The 11,802-nt window shown below is 37.2% G+C and overlaps 1 protein-coding gene across 3 annotated transcripts in view; it reads left to right on the top strand.

Moving 5' to 3' along the window:
* LOC111739416 (vacuolar protein sorting-associated protein 53 homolog) overlaps positions 1-11,802 on the top strand; it is a 40,443-nt gene that overhangs the window by 14,494 nt on the left and 14,147 nt on the right. The window contains exon 6 of one of the 3 annotated variants that reach the window (XM_023530543.1): positions 12-1,027. The exons of the other annotated variants lie outside the window; for them this stretch is intronic. The gene's annotated coding sequence lies outside the window, so the exon portion shown is untranslated. Of the gene's footprint in view, positions 1-11; positions 1,028-11,802 lie in introns of those variants that run through there. 3 annotated transcript variants of the gene reach the window in all.

Raw genomic sequence — 11,802 nt, 5'->3', positions numbered from 1 at the left:
TTGAGATTTTGGTATTACTTCTGTTACTGCAAAAGTAACAGTAACCTATGCATCAAAAGACACTATCAACAGAGTAAAAAGGCAACCCACAGACTGGGAGAAAATATATGCAAATCACATATCTGGTAAGGAATTAATATTCAGAATATATAGAGAACTAAAATTCAACAGCAAAAAAACCAAACGACCCAATTAACAATGGGCAAAGGACTTGAAGAGACATATCTCCAAGGAAGATATGAGATTGGCCACTAAGCACATGAAAAGATGCTCAGCATCACTAATTATTAGGAAAATGCAAATCAAAACTAAAATGAGATACCACCTCACACCCAGTAGGATGGCTACTATCAAAAGAAAAAAAAACAACAACCACCCAAAACCCCCCAAAATAGAACACAGCAAGTGTTAGTGAGGATATGGAGAAATTAGAACTCTTATACACTTTTGGTGGACTATAAAATGATACAGCTGCTGTGTAAAACAGTATGGAGATTCTTCAAAAATTTTTTAAAAATAGAATTACCATATGACCCGGCAATTCTACTTCCAGGTATCTACGAAAAGAATTGAAAGCAGAGTCTTGAAGAGATATTTGACACCCATGTTCATAGCAGCATTATTCATAATAGCTAAAAGGTGGAAGATGAATGGATAAACAAAATGTGATATATACAAACAATGGGATATTATTCAGCCTTAAAAAAAAAAAAAAGAAATCCTGATGTATGCTATAATATGAATGACTGTTGAAGACATGCTGAATGAAGTAAGTCAGTTACAAAAAGATAAATACTATAGGATTCTACTTATATGAGGCACATAGCGTAGTGAGAATCATAAAGACAGAAAGTATAATGATAGTTACCAGGGACTTGGGGTGAAGGGGGAGTTATTGTGTAATGGGTACAGAGTTTCAGTTTTAAAGATGAAAAGAATTATGGGGATGGTTGGTGGTGCTGGTTGCACAAGAGTGTGAATGTATTTAATACCACAGGACTGTACAATTAAAAATGGTTAAGATTTTTGTGTATTTTACCACAATACAATTTTTTAAAAATCAAGGTGGAAATTAAGTTTATATATTGGAAAAAAAAAAAAAAAGTAACATGACATAACTATAGTTTCTCATACCTAGTTTTGTTGGCAAACAGGTCATTGTAGATTCATTTCAAAGTTTTACATCCTTTGGATCTAGCTAAGGAAGGGAATGAAGGGAAAAAGAAGTGTGTGGGGCAGAGGTTTTCTTTAATGATTCAGGGCCAGATGTTATCTATTAACCATTTTCATTTTCGTTTGGATTGTATTCTGTTTAGCATCATATTTCAGGAATTGCTATCTAACAAATGCTGAGCATGCCTTTTCTTGTCTTCCTCATACGATGTCTGGTCCTCCCTTTTCAGTATTAATTCAGTTAGGTCAATTGTGTACTTTTGTAATAACTTCATTTCTGTTATCTGTCCTATTTGACATTTTTTAATATAGCTAATTTCTTAAAATGTTAATTATGCTTCCTAGATTTGGTGTGGGGTGGGTAGTGAGGGGGTGTAATCCTGTGTAGAAATTTCTCATTTCATATTCCTGTTTCCTCTGCTAGTAGCTCACAGGTATTATGAGTCTCGTTCTTTTATATTTTTAGTTTTACCATTTCTCTATTTTTCCTACATTTTATGACTTTTTCTTTTAATAATCATTCATTAGTTTATTCTTCTTCCATGTTGTCACTGTCAGTACTTGTATATAATCATGTTAGGTTCCTAAAACTGATCTTATTTCATGGTCCTTGCATGGTTTTTAACCCTTGTTGCTTTGTTTTGTCTATTTAGGTTTCTCCCATGAAGCTTCGCTTCTCTAGCAGGTGAGGCCCTTGTAAATGGGCCCCTCAGAGGAAATTAAGAGTAACAGGGAGCCTGCAAAAGCTCCAGCCTCATTCTGCTCTTTAACTTTCCTACTATATGTCTGGTCTTGTCATCCACCTCTTTAGAAACCTCAGTGGCCCCTGTCTACCAAATTAAGCCCAAGTTCCTTTGCTTGGCATTCAAGGCCTCGGTCTGCCTTTCCAATTTTGTGTCCTGCTGTGCTTCATCCATACTAAGACTTAGTGTTCCACAAGCATGCCCTGTACTTTCTGGACCTATGATTATGTTCTTCTTTCTGCTTAAAATGCTCTCTTTTTCTTCCAGTAGCTTCATTTCAAAATCTTACCCATCTCAGGCCCAGGTCAAATATTACTACTTTCATAAAATTTTCTGTTTTGCTCAACTGGCTAAACCAAAGGAATCAGAATTTTAGAACTAGTCAGGACTTAGAATTCATCTGGTCTACTCCTCAGGTTTTACAGATGAGAAAATTGGTCCCAGTATCCCTCAATTAATTTGACGTCTATCCTTTCTGTCTGCAGACTCACATAGTCCCATGCTTGTACTTTTCATTTGGCTTTCCTGATCTCCTTTGACTTACTAGTGAACACGTCTTGTCCCCTTGACTAATTTATAAGCTCCTTGAGGCAAGAACTATATCTTCCTCATCTTTGTGTTTCTCAGAACACATGGTCCATATGTAATACAATAGTTTATGCAACTGTATGGAATATTTGGTCTGTGTGAGACTATTTGTTAATTGTAAATTAACAAAAGCTCTTTACATAAAACATCATTTTGATTGGTGTGTATATTCCTTTAAAGTTGTTTAAAGCTTGATTTGTGTATGAGTAGTTCCAGCTTACTACTATTTGAAATAATGCTACCGTTTGGCGTGATTCAGCCTGTATTTAGAATAGCTCGCTAGAAACCTTAATATACATAAGAGAGCCTTAGGTATTTAAAACTCCAAGAATATAAAGATAAAGTGAATGATTCGTCAAGACTTTTTGTTGGGTCACGCTATGTAGATGTATATCTTTTAGTTATATTTTAACCTGTGGTCACAAACCAGCAGTTTTGGAGAGTCAGGCCCAGAATTAGACAGCCTGCAGGAATGTCGGCCTTCCCCACCTCACATATTAATAGGTTACAGGTTGCTGCAGAGCAGAGCAGGTCATATTTCAGAGAGCAAGACCACATTTTCAAGCATGTTTAGATAGCATTTCAATCTGCAATGGAATTTTGTATTCGTCTCCTTAGAATCCAGACAAAAAGGAAGCCCAGAAGAAATAATTGCTTTCCCTGTCATCCCCTCCATCTGTCTTTTCCAACAGTTTGTAATGCAAGCCGAGGTAGAGACTTTTTTTTTTCCAGGGAGCTTTTGAATCTTATCCTTGTCAGCTCCTAAGGGTGAAAGTCTTGCTGTCCAGCCCTGGCTGGCTGGTGGTTTGCTGAAGGGAGACTCAATTTGACTGGCACAGATTTGGGAGAATTATGAATGTTCCAAAATATTGAGTTTTATAGGTCAAGAGGCCCCAGGTTTTTCTCTTCCCTGGGACAGAGGAAACATTTGCCTTCAGAACTTGTTTCCGAAGCTTCTGAGGAACATTCAGAAGGAGAGAAGTATATGGACAAAAGGAAGTTTTCCTTTTATAAATTTCGTTTTGATTGTGTCTGGCCAGAACAGATGTGCTTTTATCTGTGTAAATAAGGGAAAGTATTCACTTCACATTTATAGTGTCTTAAAAGACATTTTTAGCAGAAAAGTTATTTTTGAAAAGCAGTGTTTCTGACTCAAAAATTATTGGTGGGGACGGAATGATTTAGGAATTGAAGACACAGTAAGGTAGTTTCTTTAGTTTCTTGACATTTCTGAACTCTTGACATTTCTGAACTCTTGACATTTCTGCACATTTTGGACAGCCTTTGATTGCTGACCACCTCCTACGTGGTTGGACTTGTCCTGGTCTAGTCTGTGACCTCTTCTAACCAGACTGCAATGCTCACTCAAAGTTAATACAGCACTGAATTCTCCCCATTTTTATCTGTTGAAATCATCAGGCAATAGCTTTAATTAAATGCCCACATGTTTGAAACTTTGTGGATGAGTCAATTCAACAAGTACTTGATCTGAGATGCTATGAAACTTACACAGCTTCCCAAGAATTGAACACTTGAAGGTAGGTAGAAAGAGAAGTGAATAGAGGAGTGGGTTAGAAGAAGAAACAATTGGCACATGAAATTTTAGGAGTGGCCAAACCTTGACCAGTTCCCAGTAAGCTAACTGAGAATCACCAAGAGAGGATCTGCCACCAAGCTTCCGTCTCGTCTCTTCGTCTCTTCGTCTCTTCGATGGAGCTTGGCTTCAATGTAACTGTTGCATCAGAGCAAGACTAATTAGTTTGGGAGGGGAAGAGAATTATTACAGTAGTCCTTATCTGCAAGGAGCATGTTACAAAACCCTTAGTGGATGCCTAAAACCAGAGATAATACTGAACTTTCACCTTTTCACTTAAAGGAGGCACTTTATGGCTTCTCTTCGGCATATATGAATTGCCAGCATCACTGCTCTTGCACTTTGGGTCATTATTAAGTAAAATAAAGGTTACTTGAACACAAGCACTGCGATACTGCCTGGTAACCAAGACGGCTGCAGTGTGATACACTGGACAAAGGGATGGTTCACGTCCCAGGCAGGTGCAAGATTTCATCATGCTACTCATAATGGCATGCAAGTTAAAACTTATGAATTGTTTATTTCTGGGATTTTCCACTTGATATTTTTGGACTGCAGTTGACTGCAGGTAACTGAAACCACGGAAAGTGAAACCGAAGATAAGAGTGGACAACTATATTGCCATCTCCAGCTCCGCTCACTAAAACTTTGATTTGGAAGACGGAAGCTTTAGATAATTGTGGTACAGTCTTCCACCCAGTTCAGGAATCTTGTCTATGACATCTCTGACATTTCATTATCTTGTTTCTGCTTAGATACTTGTGGTGATGGGGAACTCACTACTTTGTTGTTCCACAGGATAGTCTATTCCAGTTTTGTAGAGCTTCAGTTGTAAGAAAATTCTTTCTTAGACTGAACTGAAATAGTAAAATACACCTCATTGCAATTTCTCATTGATCCTAGTTCTGCCAGCTGAACTGGTATAAGCCTAATCCCTTTTCCTTATTACAGTTTCTAAAATTTAAAATAGATATTATGTTCTTCTCTGAGTGTTCCTTTTTCTAGGTTAATCGTTCTTAGTTTCTTCAACTTTATGATATGATTTCCAGACCCTTTAATATCCTGGTTGCTTTGCAGTTTGTCAGCATCCCTCTTAAAATGTGGTTCCTGGCCAGGAGCAGACATAGTGTGGGAACATTCAGCAGGACGCAGTTTACCACCTTGTTCTAAACTGGGCTTGTTAACTTGGGAATTGGGAGTCCAGGAGGCCTGTCAACTCCCTAAATTAATTGTAAAATTTTGTATGATAGACGTGTTTCTGAAGAGAAGGCTCATTGATTTTTTCAAGATTCTCTAAGGAGTCTGGGACTCTTCAAAAGTTAAGGGCCATTGACTTAGACACTGTTCGTTTGTTACTTTGGGTTGGTGAAATTTTTGGCAGCCAGATCAGAATTGGCAGTTATCTGAAACTCCCAGTTCAAGAATTGCAGACAGATTCCTCCGTCACTAAGAAAGTAACCTAAATGGCTTCAGAGGGCCACTGTGCATCTATATGGATCCATTAGGGGCATAAATGCCCTGTCTAAAGGGGGCAGCCACAACTCAGTTTGAACCAATGGTATTCATGTCTGCATGTGAACCTGGAACTGCCAGATCTATCAGTTTTTCAAAAGAAGCCAGAAGTCTGGATTTTTATGTGACTCTCCTCATTTTGAAATGTTGGCTTAGTGTTTTTTAAAAATAATGCAAAAGACCAAACAAAACACATCTATAGGCCAATAGTTTGCAATATCTGCCCTGAGTCTTTTTTCATGTGAACTGCTTTTAAACTCTTCCCCTCTCTGTTTAAGAGAGTCTTTGAAATTAAGTGCTAGACTTTATGTGTCTCCCCTTTGGTTTCATCTTGCTAATTTAGCTTGATTGTTCCAGCCTGTAGAGACCTTTTGGAACCTTGATGACCTTTCCATTTTTCATTATTGGAGTTGCCAGACATGCCTTCTTTGTCTTCATTCAAGTCGTAGATGAAAAGGTTGAACAGGATGAATTCAGAGCAATGTGGTATGTGTTTTGAGACTTCTTGTTCTTTTCTTATCCTCATTTTAGCACAGAATGTCAGGCCAGAAAACAAAGGATTTCTTCCTGTCATCAGTGTCTGTCCAGGGCCATGTTTCTTAATTTTTCATGTCTTCATTTTCCTCAGAAAAAAAGAGGAAACTTGCCTTCTTCTCTTTCCATAGAGATATAAAGATTTCTTAATTAAATCAGCAAAGCATGTTGCCTTCCAAGGAGAAAGTGTTCCTTGCTTTTCACCTTCAGAATTAGTATATCATCTAATTCAGACGTTAGAACAAAAATAATTGTGCTCTCCAAGACACTGAGCTAGGTAGATGGTGGAACTTCAAAGCACAGCATTGATCTTTACATGCGATTATGAGTCTGTAATTGTTAGCTCCCTAGCATGATGATTTGAACTGTTTCCCTCCATCAGTTTAAATTTATCCTTTCCCTCATCCTCTCTTTGGGAGGAAAATGAAGCCCATTGATAGAAGCAAATAAATGGCATTGGTATTAAAGGGACTATAAATCGTTGGGGGGGCGGAGGGGTAAGCAATTGTCATTTGCTTCCTCCTACTGAAACATACTAAATCTAAAGTAATTGAACTTTTAAAGCACAGGCTGAGATTTTTCCACTTATGACTGAGATTGGTTAGGCATTTTTGCTTCCTTTCATTTTTTTTTAATTTTATTTTTCAGAATGTCTGCAGACAACACTAAACTTCAGAAATTGCTGAGGCCTTAGATTAACCTGGGAGTGCAGAAAGATTCAGTGGGGCAGTGCTGGAGTCAGGTCATAGTTCAGTCTTTTGTAGGGGCATGGTGTCCCTGGTTTTGATTGGGGCTCTCCACCATTCCCTAACCAGAATTTCTTACATGTGGTGCAGAGGTCAATGTAGGCTTGCCTTTATTTGACAAGTTGAATACAAGTGAATGTTCAGTTTTGCCTAGAGTACTAGAGCACTATTGACCGTAGCTGAGGCAAGGACTTCTAGAATGTCCATTATTTAGCACTGTAGTGACTCAGTTCAGTCTTATAACTATGCTTCATCCTGTTAACTGTACAGGAGTTTTAATGGTGCTTTTTGGCAGAGTGTTATATCTATTGCATATTGGAACCCTTTGCCACTTGTCCTCCAAAATCTTATTTTTAGACAACCTATAAGAATCCAGACAGCAATATCTTCTCTCTCTTCTATGTACAAGACTGAGCATTTTATTTGACTCTCTAAGGATTGGAGTAATTGGACATCGTCACTCATGTTCCATTGGTTGGCAGCCTGGTCAAGTGAAAACTTGAACTTTGAATTTAAATTTTGGCTTGGCCACTCTCTATCTGTGTGACCTTGGATAAGTTACTTAACTTCTCTGAGCCTCAGGTTATTCATCTGTGACATGGTGGTGATAATATGTACTTCATCATAGTGGGGATTAGAGTTAATTATTTTAAAGCACCGAGCACAATGTCAGGATTAGTCTCGCTTAGTAAATGGTAGTTATACTTCTGTTGATTATGATGTAACCCACTGAAAGATCAGTGTTCCTAATTCTATGCATCTAGGCGTTTGTCAGGCTCCTGTGGCTTTTCCGTCAGCTCCACACTTTTCCATGCCTGCGGCCTTGCTTTAAAGCAACTCTAGGTTTACTTGATCTGAAAGCCTCCTTACTGTCCTCAGTGTGCTGTTCTCTGTAAATGAAAATTGCAGCACGCCTTCCCTGTGTCCAGAATATCTGCTGTTGCATCAGAAGAAGTAAAGGGCTCTGTTCTTTTGTCCTGTCCTTAAGACCCACATCAGATTTTTGCCAGGGCTGCCCTTCAGAGGTTTAAGGCTTTTGAGAGGTGGGTTTGCACAAGAGTGAGGGTTATCATTGCTTCATGCTTTTCCTGTAGTGCCCACTAATCTCCACATTTGTGCCACGAAAGGATGCTCTTTTTGGTCTCCCATTCTGCCTGCAATTTTTCTCATGAGCAACCGGTAGATGTCTTAGCAAAGAGCCTCAGAGTAGGTGCAAACTGCCCTGTATGTGCAGCTCTCAGAAATTCTATACTGTTGGACTAACCCTACACTTAGCCACTGATAATTTATTAAAAATTTCTGGTTGATTCTTTCCTACCTGCTTGTATAGCATCCATATGTTCTGCCACATGTGAAATGTCTTTGGGTGTCCCTCTATCTCAGGATACTTTGTTTGCCTTAAGATCACTGACGGGTTTAAGAAAAGTTGTGATTTTGCCATTTATTTAATTTTCATTATTACTGTAAGGGCAACAGTCTTTCCAGCTTTCTGCATCCTAGGCAGAAGCACAACTGACAATGGATTTTAATGTAGCAGAGTACAATTCATTAATAAGATTTCAGATTCTATATTTCACATTCCATATTGCTAATGTTTAAAGATCTACCACTTTTCAAGTTTGATGTAGTTTCAGAAAGGATTATCAACAAGTACCTAAAATGGGTATTATAATATTTCTTTCTTTTCTTACTACATAAGTATGTAAAGCCACATTTCATCATATCTTTCAACCAAAACACAACAGATTCAATACAGAATTATATATGAGAGTCCAGCTGATGTCTATTAAAGCAGACACTAAAGATATTTGCAAAGACACAGAAACAGTGCCACTCTTCTCAAATTTATTTTGTTTGGGGGAAATATAGTTATTTTTCATATAAACTTGTTATTGTGTTAAGATGCATTCGATTTATTGTTATATTTTAAATGGTTAATAGATAAATTTTTTTAAACTTCTGTTTTAATTTCCAATATGACATATGCCAACAGATATAACCCACATAAACAAAATATCTTTGGGGCCCTCACTAATTTCCAAGAATATAAAGGGATCCTGATATTAAAAGTTTTAGAAATGCCCTTTCTGCATGATGTTTCAGTGTTAACTAAGTGGGGATGGCAGGCAATTTGTTTTTTATTTCAACGACAATGACTCTAGTTAGTATATTCATTCACTTACTCGGTAAATAGTAAGTGCCTTCTGGATGCTAGGCACTGATCTAGGTATGCAGCAAACAAAGCAAAGATCCTTCTCTTCTAGAGCTGACACTAAGTGTGACATTTCCTTGTTCGCAGATTCTTTGACTGTTAAGGAGTTATCCTCATGACCTTGGTTCACCAAGCTTGTTTGCCAGAAAATAGATGTTACATTTTATCATATGCCTTTTCAGCTTCTATCGACATGATCATATGGCTTTTCCATTTCTTTATTAGTTTAGAGGGTTTGTTTTGTTTTGTTTTGTTTTAATTTAACCCTCCTTAAATACCTGCTGAGTCATTGTATATTGTCATTTTAATGTATTATTGAATTCTGGTATTTTTATCTGGGATTTTTATTCATGGTCAAAAAATTCATTCCTTTTTTATGACTGAATAATATTCCATTGTATGTACATACTACATTTTGTTTATCCATTCATCTGTTCATGGACACTTGGGTTGTTTTCACCTTTCAGCCATTATGAACAATGCTGTAATGAATGTCGACATACAGATATCTGTTTGAGTCCTTGCTTTCAATTCAGTATATACCTAGGTATGGAATTGCTGGATCGGATGGCTATTTTTAATCATTTCAATATTTAATCTCTTTGGAAACATTTTTTTCCATATTGTTCTGAATTTTAATAGATTTTTCTCTTAGATAAGCAAGCATACATTCCTATTTTCTCTTCATTTAGTCCATACAAACTATGTGTTTCAGATAGCAATAGAGTCTTAAGTTTTTATGTTAAGTACTTAATGATAGTGATGTTGCCTCCTCTCCCCAAAAGAAAGCTACCATGATTATTTCTTTCAGTTAGCAAGTCCAGCAGTTGGACTGTTTTCTTCCTTAGAAACACATCAAGTCCCACTTGTGTGCAGCAGGATTATTGAAAATGGTTTTAGGAAAATAGTGTGCCAAGAAGGAACACTGAAGTTTATTATTCTTCTGAGCCATCTCCATATAAATTGGCAGTCTTCATGAGCCAAGAAAGAAGGTCAAGCATAACTTTTGCCATCTGCTTGTTTCCATGTTAAAGGCAGTCACAAGTTTAAACTAGACTTCCTACATCTAAAGAGGAAAATGCCATTCATCACTACTGTAACTACTCTGGCTATTACCCAGGTTACTCTTGCTTTTGACTGCTAGTAGTTAGTGATTTTGGAAGGAAAATTCCATTCTTAGTTTGTGGTTGCACATTAGAAAAATTGCAGTATTACTGCTGACAGGGCAAAGCTTTCTGGGTTGCAGGTCTTTGACACAAGAAGTCATTCAGCTATGTTTAAACAATGGATAGGAATTTGAAACTCCATCTTCATGTAAGAACTTGACCTCTTTTTTTCTCTTCTCTCTTTCATCCATGGAAACATAGGATTTAGAACAGTATGAATTCAGTGCTGTGGTGGTTCTGTCAACATTTCCATTTATAAATTCCTATTTTCAGGTGCCTATAATGTAACTATAAAACTTCCTTTGCTCTAATTTGGACTCTTGAGGTTTCCTCTGGAAGGAGATTAATTTTGCAAAACCAGAGATAATGCTTTTTTAGTTTGTTTGGTTTGGTGTTCTATAGTTGTCTAAATTAAAGCTCTAAAATATACAAAACACTTACCATCCTTCATACTGGATTGGATCACATACCAGGATTTCTGATTTTTGTTTCCATGAGCAGATGCTGTGTTCATCTCTAGGTATTGTATGTGATACCTAGAATATGGATGTTAGGCAAAATGTATTAGTGCCTCTCTTATAATGGCCCCCAACTAGAAGGACGACATTCCTTCTGGATCTATACATACTGACAAGTAAATCTGATGATCCCATTACTGTCTTTTATAAAGCAGAATAAGAGGTGAATTGAGGGGTCTTTATCCTATCTCAGACCTAATTATTCACCCATATCTCCTTATCATACTTCTGAACTTTTTTTTGTTCCCAGTCATATGGGAACAATAGGGATAGATAGCCGACTGTTATTCATATACCATTTATGCCAGGCCAAGTGCTACATTTTTTTTTTTTTTTTTCCATTGACTACTCAGAGATTCTGATCTTTGGAGATTTCTGGTGACTGGTTTCTTGTGGTCAGGTTCCAGTACAGTTGTCAACCCTGGAGTTATCCAGATCTCTAGAATTAAAAATGTACTGTTGTAAAATTAATATATCTTTCTTGATTGATTCACTATAAGCAAAGACACATTTAGAGTTGATTTGGCAGAAGGTACATTTTGAGTCATTTGTCTTGATCTTTAATGCTAATGTTTTATTACAACATAAATATGTTTATCTTACATTTTACAAAATACTATTGCAAATACTATTTTACTTGATCTTTGCAAAGATGTGACTTTGGTCAAATAGATTTTATTCTCTCCTATTTCACAGATGAAGAAATAGGCTCAGATAGGTTCTGTGACTTGCCCCAAATCACTCAGTGAATTAATCACAGATCCAGATTTTCTGATTCCAGTACGCTATGTACTTGTCCATACCAGATTCTCTTTTGATAGTGACAAACCTTAAGAGCATATTCAAGACCTACTTCTTTTAGTTGCGGAATCTGAAAAGTTAACTGGTTCACAAAGGGAATCCAAACAGCGACAGTGATCGTGGCCTCAGTCAGCTGGGTCCCTCTCAACATGATGAAGAAACTGGGCTGAGAGAGGAGCTCAAGGATGAAAGGAGGCAACTGTGTTCACTACACA

Source organism: Pteropus vampyrus, unplaced genomic scaffold (assembly GCF_000151845.1).
Source record: "Pteropus vampyrus isolate Shadow unplaced genomic scaffold, Pvam_2.0 Scaffold50, whole genome shotgun sequence".
In the NCBI taxonomy this organism is placed as follows: domain Eukaryota; kingdom Metazoa; phylum Chordata; class Mammalia; order Chiroptera; family Pteropodidae; genus Pteropus; species Pteropus vampyrus.
Note: the sequence above shows the minus strand (reverse complement) of the source record. Positions and strands in the feature narration are given on the sequence as shown.